We start from the raw sequence: 21,232 nt of genomic DNA on the forward strand, positions 1-21,232 counted from the left end.
GGAGCTTTCCGGGCCTGTTCTGAAAAGGGGCTTTTTCAGCCCAGTGGACAATCCCAGTAAACAAATGTAAAATAAAATAAATAAAAATAAGTTCCAGTGAATTTTAGGAAACAAAGCATTTAACTCTGGTTAATAAAGTTTTATACATTACTGCTGGTTCCAAGTTGTCCTCTGTGCATCAGTAAGGAGGTTTCCTTTATTTATTTATTTGTAGATTCATATTTCTCAGAGAAGGATTTGAGGCCAAAAGAGACAAGTCCAAAGACCTGGAAGTTGACTGCATCAAAAGAGTTACAGTTTAAGGAAATACTCAGGGCTGTAGCACCTCAAGATGAAGAGGAAGTAAGTGGAGTTTAAGAAGAATGGCAGTGCCTCAAACAGTAAATGTGAAAACTACACAGCAGATATATGTCTGAGCTATGTATGGATATGAGGTACTTAAGGAAAACTGGTAGTATAATGCAGAAGTCCATGAAGTTATCAAAAGAAAAGTGCAGGAAAAATGTGGGAAATACAAGAGATGGACCATGCTAAAAAAGAATACTGGTTGGCTAATCAAGAGGCTAAGAGAGCAGTTGCAGTAGCAAAGAAGGCATTAGAAGAAGCACTTTACCAGCTTCTGGAAAATGGCTCAGCAGATGGCACAAAGAAACTGTCAGGTTGCAAGGCAAGGGCAGAAAGAGAACGGTAGTCATCAGCCACTATTTGCAAGGGATGCTTACAACAACTTGCTCAGTGTGGAACAAGTACTTCCAACACCTTCTAAGAAAAAAAAAAGATGTACTGTCCCAGCCATAGCCTGCAGTAAAAGAGGAAGACTCAGATGAGGTCATAGCAGATAGGATTAAGATGTCGCACTGCAAGAAAGTGGTGAAGGGGGGCATGACTGGTAAATGGATACACAAGTAGTATAAAGTAAGATGGGAGACGAGCAGTTTGGATTCAGAACAAGACAGGAGAGAAGAAAGTGATAAAGATCGAGAAGGTTTTGTGAACAGTATTTTAAAAGGAGAAGCACCAGTATCCTGGAAGAAAGCAGTGGTGTCATAACACCTAAAGATGGTAAAGATGCATCAGATCCAGTTTATATAGCCCTATTTAAATTCAAATCCATGATTATGAAGAGTTTGTGTATATAATGTAGAAAAACAACCACTTGAAGGCGGTGTCCAGTAACACAAGATACCAGGTGTCCTCAATAAAAATGCTTTAATGCAAAGCCAAAGTCCACAGCAGCAACAAATACAATTTGCGAAAAGCAGCAGAGCTACATGAACAGAATGTTGGATAAGTGCTTTCGTCTGCTACCATAGCAGATTTATCAAATCTACTTCTGCCTTACACGGGTGTAGCTAATAATCAGTGCAATTAACACCTTAAAAAATTTTAAAGACCTAGTACAATCAACATACAAATGGTAAAAAAAAAAAAAAACATGTCATAACTTAGCAGCCCTCTCTATTAAAATTGATTTTAAAGACAAACTGTCATTTAAGCCTGGTGGGTACCAGGCATTTAAACGAAGCTGCCATTTAAGCTCACTTTTATAAATATTATCATCCCAATTGCCACCCCTGGCTTTTTTCATCACCACTTCAAGTATACCAAATTTGTAGCCAGAAAACGACCCACATATAAGGGAATGTCTGTAAAGGGCATTGTTTGTGTTGTGAGTGTTGTTGATGTTTGATAGGCATGGTTTAGAGCTTTTACATTGTATTGTTAAAATAAATAACAACAAGATTAAGAATCATTCGGACGAGGTGAATGTTTTAAATGATGAAATTATGAATGATACAAATTTTGCCACCCTTGAGGCCAGATATGACATGATTTTTGATAAAATAGAAGATCAGGTTAAGGAGAATGTCAACAGGAAGATGAAAAAATTAAAAAGAGACGAAATAGAGTATAAGTATAAGGAAGTTTACCCCTTCCCTAAAAGTTATTATGGGTTAAATATGAGTAATGATCAGGAGATGATAGATGAACAGGACCCTGAACCACCTGGTTATGACCAAAGGAGGGCCGATGAAAACTTACAAGGTGATTTTTTTGATGTCGAGGTAGAAGTGGTGTTTGGGCAGGATTTACCCCCCATTAAGGAGGTCTGAGCGGATATTCAACCAAAAAAGGAACAGGCAAGGTTTTTTACGGTGGGGGGGGGACATGTTACCCCCAGGGGTCGAACTCAGAGGGGGAGGAAGAACTTCTGGAACACCCGGAATCAGAACAGGTTCTAAATCTTTCTGAACAAGGCTCACAACCACAAAGTTATTATTTCTAGTTTTGGTGGTAAACTACTTAGTTTGAAAGGGTTCAGTATTTTTAACTATACAAACAGGATAATAATAGAGTACTATTTCTCCTTACTTGAGAAGGGGTTCAGATTTGTTCCAGCTAGAAAACCTGATATTCCTAAGGTACTTATTGATTTTAAACTTTGTCAGGAAACTCAATTTTCAACTTCTTTTCAAAGATAAAAGGGAAACGTTTTGTGATTATTCAAGGTTTAAGAAAAAGAGTTTGTACAACCCTCCTTTACAGACCATGTTGGCCCACTATGAAAAAATTTGTATGAAAGATATCTCCTATGAATATAAGAAACATAGGAATAATTATTTTAATTTGACTAACACTGAGACGGGGTTACTCAACAGCCTCAGATTATCTGACGAAATACGAATTATGAAGCTGGATAAGGGGGGGGGTTGTATTGGTTGAGAGAATGGATTATGTTAATGACATCATGAACATTTTATGTGACACAGAGAGATATACCTCTGCTTCTTTGAATGAAATTCACATATCACACAGGAGATTACAGCTGTTTTTAGAAGACAGTTTATATCAGGGTATTATTAATGAGGACATTTTGAATTTCCTGAAGAATGATTGTCCACTCATTCCCACAGATTTTGGAATCCCAAAGGTCCACAAAAATGTGGACCACCCCCCCATATAGGCTCATAGTGGCTGGCCAGAACAGTTCAACATACCCTTTGGGTGTTTTTGTTGACAGGTTGGTGAAGGATGATTTGGGTTCAGTTACACAAGTTATCAAGGACTCTTGGGACTTTTTAACTAGGATTAAGCCCCAGTTTTTCTTTGACACTAGTGGATTTTCAACAATTGACATTGTAGATTTATTTAGTTCAGTCCCCCATGAGGAAGATTTGGAGTTGTTCCATGAAGCCTTATTGGCATATTCTAAACTAAGTAATACAATGATCAACTTTGTTATGGAATTAATGGAATGGATCCTTCACAACAACTTTATTTAATTTGAGGCTGAGTATTTCAAGCAGGTGAAGGGTGTGGCTATGGGGACCAGTTGTGTCCCCATTTATGCAAACCTTGTCATGGCCATGTGGGAGAGTAAATACATCTTTAATACTGGATTCAAACAAGAGTGGCTTTTGTACGGTCGTTATCTTGATGACATTTTTATTCTTTGGAAATGTGACAGGTCAACTGTGGATAAATTCATTGAACATATTAATGAAGTATGTCCATATTTTAAATTTACCCACACATTTGATGAATATACTATAGACTACTTGGATGTTAACATCAACCGAGATCTCCAGTTAAGGCAGTTTTCATTCAGGGTGTACTGTAAGGCCTCCTATTCTAACTGCTTTTTGAGTTACCAGAGTCAACACCCCTACCATGTTAAGAGGAATTTGGTTAGGGGACAAATGATAAGGGGGGCAAGAATTTGCTCTACCCTTGATAACTTGAAAAGGGAACTGGGATTGTTGACACCGATGTTTAAAGCAAGAGGGTACCCCGATTGTATGTTGCAACAGATAAATAGTGAGGTGTTGGAAGGTTGGGGTAAGAAATTTGTACTTCTTTTAGGACAAGGAAACATTGAAGTGAGTATAGAACAAACCACCTAGACTGACCTTCAGTTGTTGAATACACAGGGTGTTCTGAATTCTATGTCCATACAATTTGGTTCAATTGGGAATAAGGTTAAAGGACATCTTGTGTAAGAACTGGGTTATTTTGAAGTGTAATAATGAATTCACTCAAGCCTTGGGTTTGGGTCCCACATTTTCTTTTAATGTGGGTAATAATTTAAAAACTTTGTTAGAACATCATGTTACTAGGAGGAACAATAACGGTACCAAACCACGTGGTAGGTGTAATTATTGCCCCTATGTATTGAACACACGATAGATCACTTTGGGGGACCCAGTCCACAAAGTTAGGTTAGTGGGGGGTAATTGTAACACTGTAGGACTTGTTTTTTTTTCTGTTTGCACTTATTGTAAAGCATACTATGTGGGTAAAACGGAAAGAGCCCTAAAGAAGAGGGTGTATGAACACTTGTAAGCCATTAACACTCACAACACGAACAATGCCTTTTATAGACATTCCCTTATATGTGGGTCGTTTTCTGGCTACAAATTTGGTATACTTGAAGTGGTGATGAAAAAATCCAGGGGTGGCAATTGGGCTAACAATATTTATAAAAGTGAGCTTAAATGGCAGCTTCGTTTAAATGCCTGGTACCCACCAGGCTTAAATGACAGTTTGTCTTTAAAACCAATTTTAATAGAGAGGGCTGCTAAGTTATGACGTTTTTTTCTTTCTTTTTTACCGTTTGTATGTTGATTGTACTAGGTCTTTAAAACTTTTTAAGGTGTTAATTGTACTGATTATTTAACTACACCTGTGTAAGGCAGTAGTAGATTTGATAAATCTGCTATGGCAGCAGACAAAAGCGCTTATCCAACATTCTGTTCTTGTAGCTGTGCTGCTTTTTGCAAATTGTATTTGTTGCTGCTGTGGATTTTGGCTTTGCATTAAAGCATTTTTATTGAGGACACCTGGTATCTTGTGTTACTGGACATCACCTTCAAGTGGTTGTTTTTCTACAGTTCCTTGGATCCACTTGTTTACCCACTGTGATTTTGCTGGTTTTGTGTATATAATGGTTAAAAGAATGTCAGAGGTAATGCCAGAATTTATAGATATGGATCATTGTGGTTTTGTGGAAGGGAGGCATACATTTGACAACATTAATAGAAGAATGATGATCCAGAGGAAAGCAGAATGTAAGACAATACCACTGTTGTTGATGGGTCTTGATGCAAAAACATCATTCAGCAGAGTCAGCTGGGATTTTATGAATAGGGCAGTGAAAGTGTTTTTATTTCCTGACACAATAGTAAGGTTGATTAGGAGAATATAGGAGGGAATGGAAATGAAAATAAAGTTGGAGGAGGTTCCTCTCTGAGTTCTTTTAGAGCAGAGGAACCATGCAGGGGTGTTGTCTTTCCCCTTTGTTATTTGTTTTATATTTAGGTTCATACTAGGCTATCTGCCCTAGGGCATTTATAAGCCTAGCCAGAGTGTGTTTGGCTTTCGCCACCCATTTTAAATTAATTTTGCTATGCCCTTTTTCGAGGTTAGTATACTGTGCCTCTGTCTAACAGTGACACAGAAGTGATACCCGGGGTAAACCTACGATCTCCCATCCACTCATCAAGATTCCTCTTGAAGAAAGTCAATGAGGGACTCTGCCTAACCTGGACTGGGATTTTATTCCAGAGTGAAGGGAGCCTCTGGGTTATGAATCTGTCCCTCCAGCATGTCCTATTTATTTCAGTGCTGAGGTTCAAGTCTCGAGCGCGTAGCTCGATGGGATTTGGATTTTCTGAGGTGCAGCATGTCCATTAATTCCGGGTTGGACATGGCTTTATATGTCAGGCACATATCGCCTCTGAGCAGGCAGTATGCCACTGAGTAGAGCTGGAGTTTCTTTAACCGGGCAGCATATGGCATCTGTTTGAGCCCTATGATTTTCTTGGTGAGGTACTTTTGGGGTCTTTCCAGTTGCTGCAGATGTCTGGTAAGGTACATCGCGAAAGGGGCATTGTACTCTATTATGGGCCTGATGAGGGATGAGTAAAGAGGCACGATGACCTCCCCTGATCTAGATGTGAATCCCTTCATGATTAGGTGGGCTATATAAAATGTTTTTCTAACCACTTTGGCCACGTGGTTGTCAAATGAGAGATTGCTATCAACTTGGATCCCCAGGTCCCCAATTACTTCTTCTGTACTTAATGGATTACCACTTATGTGGTAATTTGTGGGCACTTTGTTTTTGCCAAAGGGATGACTATACACTTTTTGGCGTTTAGCTTGAGGCCATGGCTCTGGCACCAGTTGTGTGTTTCTATGAGGCCCTTTTGGAGGATGCTTGTGTCGGCTGGAGAGTCGATTATGGCGCCCAGTTTGCAGTCATCTGCGAACTTAGTCAGCCACAGTCCTTCCATGTTGGCCTGTACCTCCGACAAATATATACCGAACAAGAGAGGTCCCAGGACTGAGCCTTGTGGGACGCCACTTGTAACTGGTTTGGAGTCTGACATGGCTCCAGCAATTCTAACCATGTGGGTTCTGTCCTTGAGCCAGTTTGCAACCCATCTAGTGACATAGGGGTTTATATTTAAGCTGGTGAGCTTATCTATAATGCCCGAGTGGGGTATTGTATCGAAGGCTTTTGCGAGGTCCAGGTAGACTGTGTGGACCACCTTCTCCTCATCAATGGCCTTGGTGACTGTTTCAAAGAAATCGACCAGGTTTAAGAGGCAGGATCTGCCCTTAACAAAGCCGAACTGGGTAGGATCCATTGTCTGTAGGTCCCCAATATCTTTATTTATGAGGTCCATGATAATCCTTTCCATAGCTTTGCAGACCAAGCTAGTCAGGCTTATGGGGCGAAAGTTTCCAGGATCCGTTGAGGCACCACCTTTGTGGAGAGGGACCACTGTTGCTGTACGCCACTCTTTGGGTACATATCCTGTAGTAAGGCTGAGATTGAACAGTAGTTTTATGTTTGGGTTTAGCTCTTCTTGGAGTTCATGTAGGACGCAGCCCGGGACACCGTCTGGCCCCATTGACGCTGTGTTTTTTGCTTTGGAGAGGGCAGCTCTTACCTGAGCATCTGAGATGTCAGGGGGGCAGCACTCTGCTGGGATAAATATTTGCCCTTTTGGTGGGGAGGGGGGAGAGAAGTTTGCACTGAACCTGTCAGCTAGGATATTGGCAATGTCTGTGGGTTCGGTGTATTTTTTGTCATTTTGAACTAATTCTGAGCATATCTGGGAATTCCCACCCAGGTTCCTAACATAACTAAAGAAAGCCTTGTGATTATCCTTAGTGTCCTGTGCAATTTTTCTCTCGAAGCTGGCCTTAGATGATTTTATGAGTGCCCGTAGTTTTTTGTTAATACTGATCAGAGATGCCTTCCCTTTTTGGGATTTTGCTCCATCATGTAGTAGCTTCCTCCTTCTATTGTATAGTTTGTTTATGGCTGGGGTCCACCAGACAGGACGCCTGCCTTTGGAGGATTGGGTCTTGGTTTTATTTGGGATTGCATGATCCATGCATTCCTGAAGGGGTTCATAGAATGCGTTTATAAAGGATTCTGCGGTCTGGGCCGTATTTTCCACAGGCCCGGTGGCTTTGAAGGATTCCACCTCGGTTTTGAGGAGTGTGAAATTTGCTTTAGAGAAGTTTTTTACTGTGGTTTTCAGGGCAGGGGGTGGAGTTGGGATGTGAATATCCAGTGAGATTAGTTTATGTTCTGATCTTACCAGTGAGGGATACACTTCTGGTCTGGAGCATAGAGTCCCCATGTTGGTGATGATCAGGTCCAGTATGTTTTCCCCTCTTGTGGGAGTGGTAACAAGTTGTTCCATAGCATTTGAGTTTATAAATTCTAGGAACCTTTGGGCTAGGGTGTTGGAGCTAGAGTAATGCTCCCAGTCTATGTTTGGGTAGTTGAAGTCGCCCAATGTAATGGTGTTTGGAGAGACCTTCATATTTTCCAGTGTTCTCAGGAAGGCCGAGTGGGGTTCCTGGGTTTGGGAGGGTGGTCTGTAGCAGGCTATAAACTGGAAGGCAGTTTTACCCACTGTTAGTTGCACATGGATAGTCTCTGATGCTTCATGCCATGCCACCAACCTGGAGGTGTGGGTATCTTTGACGAATATTGATACTCCCCCTCCTTTTGTGGTACGGTCCAAGTTTTGGGGCCGAAAAGCATGGTATGAGATATAACCTGGTAGTGCTGGGGTGCTCTCAGTAGCCTTGAACCAGGTTTCTGTTACTGCACAGATATCGATGTTCTCCATGCTAAGGAGAGTTTCGAGTGCGTGCATCTTGAGGTTTAGACTTCTGGCATTGAGTAGCATTACTCTTAGTTTCTTATCCCTTGTGATACCTATGGAGGTGGGGTTGTCTTTTGAGCCTTGCCTAAAAAAGGCACTATGGGGGTAGCAAGAGCCTTTGCCAATATCCGAAAGCCCAGGGGTGACAGGTGCAAGCCATCCCTAGCGAAGCATCGTGGCTTGTCGAGCATGTCATCCCAGGCTGACAGGCATTGATCCCCTTTGAATGACACCAATACTTAAGCCAATTGTTGAAATTGATCATCTTGTCTTCATATTGTGGCATCATTCTTGGTGAGGGTAAGATGCTACTCAAGGTCAAGGTCATACCGGCCTGGGCTACATGCTCAGAGAGCTCCTCTATGTCTCTTTTCATGTAGTCCTGGGAGGTACGTCTCAGGTCATTCACACCAGCATGGACAATGACTGAGTCATATTTGTACTTGCCTTGGAGTGACCTGAGTGCTTGTGTTATGTGGCGGATCCTAGCGCCCAACAGGCAGCTCACCGTGACCTTCTCCTTGTTCAGCCTGGTGAGCGGGATGTCAGTGTGCCTGACAATAGAGTCACCTATTAAAAGTGTATCAGGTGTGTTGTTTAGCCTTAAGGGCTGTGCCTGTTCGGAACACTGGCTTTGTGAGCTGTGTGTTGCACGTGTTTTGTTTTGGGGTAGCGGTTGCTTGGGTGTCTGCTTTGGAGGTCTCTGCTGCTTAGGCAGATTTTTATTTAGAGCCTCCGAGTATGTTTTTGTGTGTTTATGTGTTTGGTTTGCTGTCGTGGTAGGTCTATGTGAGACTGGAATTGTAGTGAGTGTGGTGTCCTTCTCCTCCTGACTGGTTTCGCCAGTACTGAGTTGAGAGATCTTAGCCTCCAGTATGGCTATATGGTTGCATCTCTCACATGTGTTGGAATTTGTTGGGAGGAGGAGAGGGTTGTCTGTGTACATGAGGCAGTTGTAACATTGCCTCAAGATTCCCAGATTCACCAGCTGGACCGGAGAGGAGATTGACAACTGACCTTTGGACATGCTAGAATAGTATTGGGAATTCCTTTATAATTGAAAAAAAGGGCCAGTGGGGAACGAGGTACTCAAGGGGAGTTTGTGAGGGTGTAGTGCTTTTAATATTTTAGTGCTGACTTATATAATTGCTTTAGTGAGCAAGTGCCAGGTAACTTAAATACAATGTGTTACAGGTAACTTAAATGCAAAAACGACAAACAGTAACTTTCTTTCAAGTGAAACAAGGAAATAAGTACAGTAAGCAATGCAGATATCACTAGGGATCCACAGGAGCGCTGAAAAGCCGTGTTTTAGGTGGAATTAGCGTTTCAGGGAAATAACAAGCAAACAAACAAGCAGCATACAAATAAAGCTAGATTCAGCAGGCCTGGATCTAGTCTATGCTACAGCAAACAAGGTGTACCAATTTCAGTAAGAAACAGTTCAAATATGCAAACACTATAAGCCTTTAACCAGAAATTCCCAGCTCAGAAGGGCAGAGTCCAGCCTGTCCTCCCACAAGAGTGCAGACCACGAACCTTCTTAATGTAAAATAACTGGCCTGAAGCCCAAGTGCTTAAACCAGAACTAATACACTTTTAGAATAGCAGACACTGAGCCCTCAATCAGCAGTTCCCAACTTAGAAGGATGTAAGCTACCTGTCCTGCCACCACAGTGCAAGCCACAAACCTTCCTAATGTAAAACAACTGGTCTGAAGCCCAAGTGCTTAATCCAAAAGACTTAGAATGATAGCTACACTTTAATCAAGTTACTACCAAGCAGTAATAAATACAATTGAATACTTTAAAGAATGCCTGGATTAGTGCTCAGGTTATACAAACAAAGCTAGATTCAGCAGGCCTGGATCTAGTCTATGCTACAGCAAACAAGGTGTACCAATTTCAGTAAGAAGCAGGTTAGATATGCAGGCACTATAAGCCTTTAACCAGAAATTCCCAGCTAGAATGGCAGAGTCCAGCCTCTCCTCCCACAAGAGTGCAGACCATGAACCCTTTTAATGTAAAATAACTGGCCTGAAGCCCAAGTGCTTAAAACAGAATTAATACACTTTTAGAATAACAGACACTGAGCCCTCAATCAGCAGTTCCCAACTTAGAAGGATGTAAGCTACCTGTCCTGCCACCACAGTGCAGACCACAAACCTTCGTAATGTAAAACAACTGGTCTGAAGCCCAAGTGCTTAAACTAAAAGGCTTAGAATGAGTTACACCAAGCAGTAATAAATACAGTTGAGTACTTTTAAGATGAAGCAAAAGCAAAATAAAGTAGGAAGAAACGCAAATACAGTAAAAGCAGATTTTTTTTTTTGAGTGAGCAAATGAGATGGGCCCAAAAGTTACAGGACAGAAACAAGTGCAAATGCAGGCCTTCAAATCAGAAAGTTGAGAGATGGAAGACCGCCCAAACGGCCAATAATTACAAATTCTGGGCCAGAACCACTCCTTATGTGGTAGACAGGTTACCTAGTGCTTACCACTCCCACTGATAAGCTAGAAGGCTTCCCTCCAACACAGAAAGGCTTGGGGGCTCAGAAGCTTACAAATTGTCCTGGATACAGCAAATCTGTATCTGGAACACTAATTACAGGAAAGGTAGAAAACAGGCTTACATTTTTTTTTTTTTTTTCAGAAAAGTAGCCATTGACAAAGAAAATAAGGGACTCAGAAATTCAGGGATAGCACTGGTATGGTAATCAAGAAAAGCTGGCTTTATTTGCAGATGAATTTTTTACCTGATAAAACCACAAAAGGACATTTTAGTGTTGTGGAATGTTCTGAGACAGTTTCAAGTCTTTTCAGGATACAAAATTAATGAAGACAAAACTAAGGGAATAGCTATAAATGATGTACCCACACACAAATTGGTTCAGCAATACCCATATTTATAGGGACATCACAAAATGAAGTACTTAGAAGTAGGGATTAAAAAGGATTCTGTTATGGCAGCAAATGATATGCAGGAAGAGACTAAACAAAAGATAATACAAAAACTGAGAAGCTCAGTTCAATTTGATATGGATAGCAAGATGTAAGCAGTGAGAATGTTTTTAGTCCCTTTAGTTTTATACACAGGTCAGGCATATTTTTATCAACCAGTAGTGAAGTTGTGGATAGCAGTTAATAAAGAGTTGAAGGATTTTTTTCTGGGAGGATAAGCGGGCAAGATTCAAGTGGGATAAGTTGATCCTTCCAATAAAACAAGATGGTTTGGGATTACCTGATATGAAGGGATGTTCTACAGCTACACAGGTAAGGCTCCGGAGCGACTACGGTGGTGCAGCAGTTAGCATTACTGCCTCACAGCAAGAGGTTCTCTGGTTCGATCCTCAATTGGGGTGCCTTCTGTCCGGAGTCTGCATGTCCTCCCTGTGGCCGCGTGGGTTTCCTCCAGGTGCTCAGGTTTCCTCCCACATCCCAAAGACATGCAGTATGTGGATTGGCACTCTAAATTGGCCCTAGGTTTGTGTGTGTGTGTGTGTGTGTGTGCCTTCTGTGGAAGGTTGGGCGCCGGGCTGGCAACTCGACACTGTAAAACTCCACTGCCAATCATGAGCGTACAGATGATCTACTGTGGTGACCCCTAACCGGGAAAAGCCGAAAGAAGAAGAAGACGACACGGGTAAGGCTCCTATATATATATATAGCACAAGCAGAAAGCTATAATTTAAAGTGGAAAGGGATCATGATGGTGAAACAGGGGGAACTCAGGAAATTTGAGAGTGGGATTTTGAGTGCAGATCCTTAATGATAATAGCCATACAGAACATTCATAAAGTAGCAGAAAATATTGTAGAAACTAACCCAGCACAGGAATGGAGAAAGGAGATTCAGCCATTAGGGATGACTTCTGTTTGGGATACAGAGAATAGTCAAGAGGGGGCTGGAATTTACTGGAGAAAACTGGCAAAGGAACCAAGGTATTGGGAGCAAATAATTTGATAGAGAAAGGTAATAGAATGGGAAGATGTCAAGAACGCATTTGGACTGCAATCTGGAGACTGCCTTCCCTGTCAGCAATTGACATTGGAGTATAGGCAAAGAGAAGAGGATAGGGGACTCCGTAGAGTTTTTAGTTGAATCTAGAACAGAAGCGGCTGTTGAAAAGGGGATAATTAGCAGGACATATACAGTGTGGCATACTAAGTGTAGGAATAAATCTGAGGAGTTTAGAAACTACTGGGAAGAGAGATTGGGTAAGCATTTTTTACAAAGAAATAATGGGAGGATATATGTATAGCTCTCAGATATGCAACAAAGTCTAGAAGATTTAGGATTTTTGCTCGGAAGTGTTTGTGTAGGTATTCTTATACCCCAAGCAAACCCCCAACACATTTTTCCTCTGGTAGATTGCAAATGTTGGATGTTTGTAGGGGAAGAAAGAAGTAATTGAGAATGTATTTTTTGGAAGTGCGGTGGTGATGCTGCGGTAGCGTTGTCGCCTCATAGCAAGACGTTGTCCCGTTCGATTCTCAGCTAGAGCGCCTTCTGTGTGGAGGCATACGTGAATGGGGCGTGCCTTCTTTGAAGGTTGTGCGTCAGGGCTGGTAACCCGGTACGTAAAAATCCACTACCAGTCATTAGCGGACCGGAGTTCCGCTGTGGTGACCCCTAACCGGGAAAAGCCGAAAGACGCAAACAAATGATATGGCAGGCTTTAAAAATTCCCTATAGACCACTCTTGTCAGAAAATATTGGGTGAGCAAATTGGTGCATCTAAGAAAGTGATTTTTTTGAGCTGGGATACAGGATCTAAATTGCCTGACATAGTAAGGCCTTGCTAGGTTTAATTCTGGTGGTTGCCACAAAAACATTTACTAGAAAGTGGAAGTCAAAGAAGTGGGATCTTTAGAAAAGGGTAGGAGCAAATTACATAGAAAGATGAAAATTGTGGGAACAGTACATGAAGAATAATGTTTTGGAAAAGGATTGAGGTTTAAGGGATGGCAGTAATTGAGTGAGTTATGTAATTCCAGATTTAACAGTGACTTTACAGACTATTATATGTGATGTATAATGTTTGTAACTGAAAATATGTTACCGTGGTTTGCTTTCATTTATGTAAATGTATAATTGTCTTCGTTGTAAGTGGTAATTTAATAAAGATGATTAAAAAATATATAGCAGTGATACAGATGGCTGTGAAGAAGCTCCTAGACTAGGAGAAAGCATATGACAGGGTCACAGGAAAGCTGATTTTGGCAGTCCTATGACAGTTTGAAGTCTTGGCAAGATTGGTCGAATTAGTGCAGGCTGTGTGCGAGGACTCTGTGCCACAAGTATGAATGGTATTCAGACTCTGTCTCATAGACCCAGTCAGTCAGAGTGGGTGTGCATCAGGGTTCTGCTCTGAGCCCACTATGGTTCATAACAGTGATGGACTACATTAGCAAACCAGTCAGAGGGGACAGATCAACAAAGCTACTTTATGCAGTCAAGGTGGCATTACAAGCAGACTCTGAAAAAGAACTTGAGCAAATGGTAGGGAATAGAATGCAAAACTGAAAGTGCATGAGATGAAACTGAGTATAGACAAGACAGCTTTCATGGCACTGATTGAGACATCAGACGAAGCAGAAAATTAAGATAAAAGGGAAGCCGTTAACCTGTTCCACTATTTTCAAGTGTTTAGGAAGGGTGGTTCTGGAGAAGGGAATAGTTGAGGCCAAAGCTAGAATTAAGAGAGCTGCAGCCAACTGGTACAAAGTGCCGGTGGTAGTGTGTGACAAAAGAATGCCAGAGAAGCTGAAAAGTAAGGTGTATAAAATAGTGCAAAACATACCACTGTATGTTGCAGAAACCTGGGCATTGAAGGCAGAGCAGTAGAGGGAAATGGAGGTGATTGAAATGAAGTGCCTTAGATTGGTGGCAAGATGCTTACCATGGGACAGTTGAAGAAATTAGACAGCAGAGCGGAAGACAAATAGCTGCAATTGCAGAGAAGGTCAAAGGTAACAGATTATATTGATTCAGGTATATGTGCAAGAAAGGAGAAGATCATCTAGTGAAGAAGGGGAGTGGAAACGAGAGAGTCCTGCAAATAGATGGATTGCATGAGAAAAGACCTGTGACAGTCCATGACTTCCTATGAAGGTTTGGGAGTGGCACTGAATGGAGAGAGATGGTGATAGTTGATGCGACACCCTTGACTCCTTGTAGAAATTGACAAAATAGGGTTGATGATGATTTCATGCACATCTCAAAATTTACACACCTCAGGCTCCTCAGTAATGTTTTTATATTGCACATTTAGCATTACACTTATGTAAAACACAGCAGTGTACCCGTTATGTTGGCATTCTTATTACATAGATTCTTTTGCTTCTTAATTAGTGATTCAGCCTCATCACCAAATTCACTGTCTTGCACTATTTGTTTTAATTTAGTGATGTAAGTATCTACAGTCTCCTGAACCCCTTGAATTCTCGTAAAAAAATGATAGTTTTTTTTTCTTACTATAAATAGTCCTTTATGTTGTAATCAAATACCTTGGTGGCTTCCTCATTTGCAACATATGGCAAGAGATATGGCACATTGGATCCTTGCTGGTTTGTCTCTAAGGCCACTTGCAGTGAAATACAGCTCAAAAAGTTGAATCTCAAACCTCCAGTTTTCAGAGATTCTTTCTGCAATTTTAGAAATGTTGCTGGTTGTATGGTCATCATCTTGAGCCAAAAGTTGAAGAAACAAAGTGAAAAATACATTGTGGTTTAGTGAAGTGCAGATGCAGATCAGATTTTTGAGTGTGAGCTTCATAGGGACTAGTAAAAATGATTTTAAATGATATTTTATTAAAATGTCCAAAAAGACCTGGCAGAGTAAGGACCAGAATGGCTTATTTGTACAAGTCTTTCTCAGTCAGACAGTTAACTTTTTCATTTTGTACATCCATTACAGGGCCAAAGTAAAGGCACATGGCAGAAGCAAAACATAGCAAGCCTCAAGCCAGAAGCACAAATACAGCATCTCAGTTCCCTGATAATTGTCGTATGAACTCTGTAAGTGAAGGTCTAGTTATAAATCAAGACAGTATCACAGTTAAAATAGATATAAGAGCCACATGTAGATGAAGAAAAGATGCTTTCACCTTAGTAATTTATGGTAGACTGACTGACCCAGTCAAGTTCACATGTGTCATGATCCTGATTACTGATTCCCTTAAAGAAAACCAAACTCGTATACTCTGTGTGCCATGTACAGGTCATAGAGGACTGCCCTCCTGTAATTCCGAGGTTGAAATCCTCCAAGAAAGGCAGTGTTTTCCCTCCTTTTAAATTGAGCTTTCCAAGGTGTAATGCCTGTCCAAGTCTCTCTTTCAGACCTGTGTATTAGTTCGGGTCGATATCAGTTTGTCGAAATGGCTGACTATCGAATACCAGATGTTCGAACTGTGAAGTTCGAACACTGATTATCGCGAAGCCACGGAACATCGAATTCTTTTTCAGGGAAAGAATTTGCTGGGCTGTTTCTGTGGCTTTGCGATTATCAGGACTCTGGTGGGAAGTTACGGGTCGGGTTCAGGTAAGTGTGCGATTGTGTTGGACGTTAGGGTGCGGGTTAGGTGAGTTAGGGTTAGGGCGCAGGTGAGGTGGGTGTGCGATAGTGACAGACTTTAGGGTTAGGGTGGGATAGGTGAGTTAGGGTTAGGGCGCAGGTCAGGTGAGTGTGAGATAGTGACGGACCTTAGGGTTAGGGTTTGGGTTAATGTAAGTGGATAGATAGCAGTTTATGTACAGTTTAGTGTAGGGTTAGATGTAGAATTTTAAGTGTATGTGTGTGGATTGCTGTTTTTTTGGTGTGCTTGTGTTGTGTGTGTGTTTCTTGGAACAGCGATTTTTTTTTCCCCTGGGAAAAAAATCGCTGTTCTAAGACTTCGTGTGTTTGCAATTCGTGATTAGAAGTTCGAACAGATGGTGTTTGAACTTCAGCCGTTTTGGTGAACTAATATAGACCCTATTATTTCTCCTCCCATGGGTCTGTTACCTCAGGCAAAGACTACTTGAAGGTGTTGAAGTCAGTGCAGCAGGCTGAATTGGATTTGGCACTCCTCTTATATCCCCATGTTGTTCTGGTCCAGACAGGGATAATGTCACCCTCACTTTATGGACTCAAGTCTTCTTATCAGGCCTTACTCCAGTGCTGATTGCTTCAAGGTCGTGTAGCACTTTGTTGACATTAACACCAGTGTAGCTCGTTTCAAATTCATTGGTGATGCCACCCACGCTGCTGGAATAACCATGAGTTTTCTTCAGTGTCAGCTGTTCCTTTGGGCTTGGCTTGAGACTTGATGGTCTGTGCCTGAAGGTTGATCTCACTGCCAGGGTCATAGATTTCAGCCTTTGAGTCCCTGAGACAGAGTATTGATGTTGGCACCAGCCCTAGTGCTTCATTGATGTCACTGTGGTAACGTTTGGTGCAGGGTTGTCCGCATGCATGGGTATCACTGTACTAGTGCAGGTAACAAGGCTGGTGCTGGGCTCAGTGTTGCCACCTAATTATGGATGCACCACTCATTATCTACAGTGCTACTACCTTTGGCCCAAAACCACTTCCAACCTGTATCTGAACCTCCCACCACTTCATTTCATTGTGACAAAGGACCTGGTGGCTTCAGGCAGAAAAACAGAATGGTGTCTGAGCCAGAATGTTCCTTTGCCTCTTCTCCCTCTATAGATGTCCACTAAAGGAGTATGGCAAGAGGTCACGGAAGAAGTACATTGACTCCCCAAAGATTTCTTCTAAACCAGACACTAAAGAAAAAGGTGAGGCTTATTCCCTATTTTTGCCTCCTGATGATCATAAGCTCATGGAGAGCTCACAAATGATACAGGCTAAAGGAGCTTTTTTCAGTAACCCATCACATCTTCTGAGAATGTTCTACAGGAAGTGATTAAGTATATCCCCTTGCCTTCTTAAGAGGTACCTCCTGGCTGTCATGGTGGTGGTTGTCACACAGGGAGCATGGAAAGAACCTGACATTGTACCACTAATGGCTAGGAAGCTGGACAGGATCCTCTGCACTTCAAAGGGACCAGAAATGCTGGGTGCTGAATTGCACCAGTTACTGCAGCTGTTGGACAAAAAAAGTCTCCAACATCACAGAGTCTACACTCCAAAGAAGCAGTCATGGGTTGTAGTCTGCTTAGGGAACTGGGTCTACACCTTTGCTCTGAAGACTGCTGAGGTTCCAGCATGCTTCTCTAGGTGAGATATTCCAGTAACTGGAAAGGGTGGCAGATACAGACCTTAAAAAGAAATTCTGTACTCAACAATCTATGCTCTCCACAATAAGTAATCTCACCGTGCACCTTGGTGTAGCAGGTGCCTGAGTTACTGTATGCTGACACCCCTGACTTCACCTCACCATCTTCATGGAGAATTGCAGGACATTCACCCTCAATGCCCTATTCAGTGGCTCCACTTTAATCAGACTGTTAGTTAAGAAGAAGCTGGCCCTCACAGCTACTAGCTTCAGGTTTGAGGCTCCTTGTCACTCATTCACAGTGATGTAGATGTCTTTCAGGTGCAGCCAGCAGCTTGGAGGGAACCAACACTCAAGCAGAGGTAGCAACTGCTGCAGTCACCCACCAGCTGGTAGGAATTCAAGATAGAATCAAGGATCCCCATTCCCAAGTCTGAGTGAAAGCAATAAGCTCTCTGAGGCTTTACCTGGACTGCTTTTCTGTGGCAGCAGTCCCTCTGACTCTCCTCCTGCCAGGATGGGAGCCCAACACATGCAACAGATGACTACTGGACATAATAACATAATAACAATAGGCTATATAATTCTGTTCCTCTTCTCACCTCTACCACACTCTTTCCCTTCCCATCTTTCTACCACATTAGAAGAGGGCCCCGCAAATACTGACATTGAACATCTTCTTAAAAACAGCAAACCAAAATGTTCCATGTTTTATTTCAGACTCTTTGTAGTGCCAGGCAGACTAAGGACCCATTATAGATTTGAATGGCCTTAACCACTTTATACCATAATAACAATTCTGGTTGGTCATCGTGTGGCCAGCTCTTCCTTCCTTGTCAGGAGGAGACTGGGTGTGTTCTTTGGACCTCCCAAGACGCCTGTCTACATGTAAAGAATCAAGGAGTTCCTTTTCTTGTGCTTAGAAACCAGATGTACAGTACTTCCTTTCAAGCTACCCTCAGCCCACAGGCTACTAATAAAATACACAGCTGCAATTGCAGCAAACCAGAGGCAGCAAGGATTCAAGTTCTTTCTGCACCTAGGTGACTGGTTCCAGGACACACTATATTTAGCAAGAAGCATCTCCATGAGGTAGCCTTTTCTGTGGCAGTTCAGGCTACACAGACAGTAACATTCATAGGTTTATCACTATACACCCTTCTTTGCAGGGCCAGTCTTCTCAAGAAAGAAGTCACCCATTGCTCATGTAGTGGACAAAATTTGTCATTCCATTGCAGTCTCAGCACACACATTCCTCAGCGCTTTGTTATGGTAGACAACATTTTTCTAATACTGTTTTGTAATGTACAGTATGAGAATTCTCCAGTAGACTGTTAGGACATATTTAGACCTGATATCTAATTACATCAAAATTTCAAAGGCATGCTTGAGGTACCTGGCTTCTCAGTGCCATCCTTTCTCCTGGTACCCCTTTCCGTATTCCTAATTCTTATGCAACAGTCGCTACAGGTGGCTCAATCCTGTGGTGGGGGGAGCATTGTCAAGGGTGTATGGTTCCAGGTGAGTGGGCACAGAGCAAGACCAGCTTGCACATCAGAGCACTGCTAATGAGAACAGTTATTCTCTCCCTGCAGGCATTTCAGGATTCTGTCTGTCGAGGAGTGCTTTCCTTACACAGTGACAACATGGTGGTAATGTGGTACATCATCAAGCAAGGAGGTACTTACTCCTTCCCCTTTGTTTTTTTTTTTTAAAGACCTTTATTAAATTTTCAATTAAGATGTAGACAAACCTACATTAATAGAAAAAAAACATTTTACCATGTTTCCATTTAAGTACAATATACACCCCATGTATTTTCTTTGCTACTATTATCAGTCCAACATTACAAAAAAAAGCTGAATTCCTGCCTTTCCTTAAACCTCACTCCTTCTCCTGAACATTATTATGCATTTATTGTTACCACAATTTCTGTTTACCTCTATGTAATTTGCTCTTTCCCATTTCTAAAGGTCTCACTTCCAGAGTTTTTATCTATTTTATAGTATTCAGCATCTCAAATACAGTTGATGTAGACTGATTTCAGTTTTCTTGTAATTGCTTTTTGTTTTTTGCAGCCAACTGAATTAAACTTAATAAGGCCATACTATGTCTAGGCAATTCAGATCTTGTATCCCAGCTGAAAAGAATCATTTCCTTACAGCCATTTGCTCAACTCCTTCCACTTTGCTGAGAGGTGTTGAGGTTGTGGAAATGGGACAGGTCCTCAGATCTCTTTATAGTCACTGCTCACATATCTGATGAGGTCATCTCCCTAGCAGAGAGGCTCAGATAGTGACTGTCAATTCCACTCCAGTTGGAATGTGGTGAAATTTCTTTTCCACCATTGAAAGAAACCTCAGTGCAAACTCTTTGCTCCCCCAAATGTGGCCAAATGCAGCGACTTCTTTCACCTGATTTCCTCTTCAGAGCAATCACTAAGGGAATATTATAGTCCAGGAATGGCCCCTGGGTCTGTTGTATGCCTTAAACCTTTTCTCCTCATTTCCAAATTCATACAGAAAGTCAGAGTGAGCAAGGCCAAGGTCATTCTTACAGCCTCCATTGGCCTTGACAAGCTTTGTTCCCCTTGCTGTATGTATATCTGCACCTTTTGGAAATGGCTGGCGAGCTGAGGATTTTTATAACCCTGTTGAATCCCCCCATCCAGTGAGCTTCACGCAGACTTTCATTTTAATTGCTTGGTTTCTCTAATTCCACTGATGGCCAAGGATATAGCTTTCCCTAAGAGGGTTGTCCATATGCTTCTGTTTGCCCATACGCCCATTGCTAGGAAAATGTACAAGTGTTTTTTTACAGTTTGGAAATTATTTAATGGGTTTGAACCCCTTTTCTTCTCTATTTCCAGTGTTACTTGACTAACTGGTGCAAATGTTTGGTATGGTATTCACTACTTTCCTGGAAAGGAATACATGATGGCTGTTTCCAGTTTTCACCAAAGTTTCCAGAAGTTGTCACTAGCTTCCTTTTAGGATTTGTAAGACTTAAGGGTGCCTTTCTTGTCTGGATTCCATTAATAGAGTTTGCTCCCCAAGGGACTAGTATTTCATATTAGAACACCTCACACTCCCTCCCTTCAAACCAGCCTCTGAGGCAGATATGAAATTTATATAGAAATTACATTTTATTGGTCAAGGATAAGAATTTCTGAACTTCAGACTTTGTGTGTTCCACCACCATATCTCTTTTATAACAACAGAGTAGTCATGTGAACAAATCCCTCTTTTGTGCCCAAACTGGTACAGAAGCTAATCCCAACCAGTTTGTAAATATTCCGGTATTTTTCCTAATTACTGCAGTAAAGGAGAGTACCTGTTGTACAGTATGAATGTGCATAGGTACCTTCATTCCTGTGTGGACACAAACATTTCATAAATGGTCACAGTTGTCCACCTCTTGTACTTAATAAAATGTGCCAAAAGGTATTCTAAACCACTTTATTTAGGTGGTTGTCTGAGCATATTAAGTACTGCTCTGACAAGCATGGCAAAGAGCTAACAATACAACCTACGATCCATTCTAGAAGAGCCATGGCTACCTTGTAAATTTTTTAAAATGCTTCCATAAGTTATATATGTGCTGTTGGAACTTGGGCTTCCCAAAATACTTTAGCAAGACATTACGATTTAGATGTGGTTTCTCTTTCCTGTTTCTCCTTGAAGGCCAGTCATTTTGGGAATCCTTTTATGATGCCATCCGGAAAATGTCTACTTGTGAGTCTGTCCTAGTGGTGAGGAAAATAAACCAGACCATGACGCATCTGAAAGTTTTGTACTTGTACAACCTAGGGAGCA

General features: G+C 41.7%; 1 protein-coding gene across 1 annotated transcript in view; it reads left to right on the forward strand.

Moving 5' to 3' along the window:
- The window catches only part of LOC122790147 (cysteine-rich hydrophobic domain-containing protein 2-like), a 1,177,471-nt gene that overhangs the window by 429,726 nt on the left and 726,513 nt on the right, over positions 1-21,232 (forward strand). The gene's annotated exons all lie outside the window — the stretch shown is intronic.

This window comes from Protopterus annectens, chromosome 15.part0 (assembly GCF_019279795.1).
Source record: "Protopterus annectens isolate FY-2018-M chromosome 15.part0, PAN1.0, whole genome shotgun sequence".
Lineage (NCBI taxonomy): Eukaryota > Metazoa > Chordata > Ceratodontiformes > Protopteridae > Protopterus > Protopterus annectens.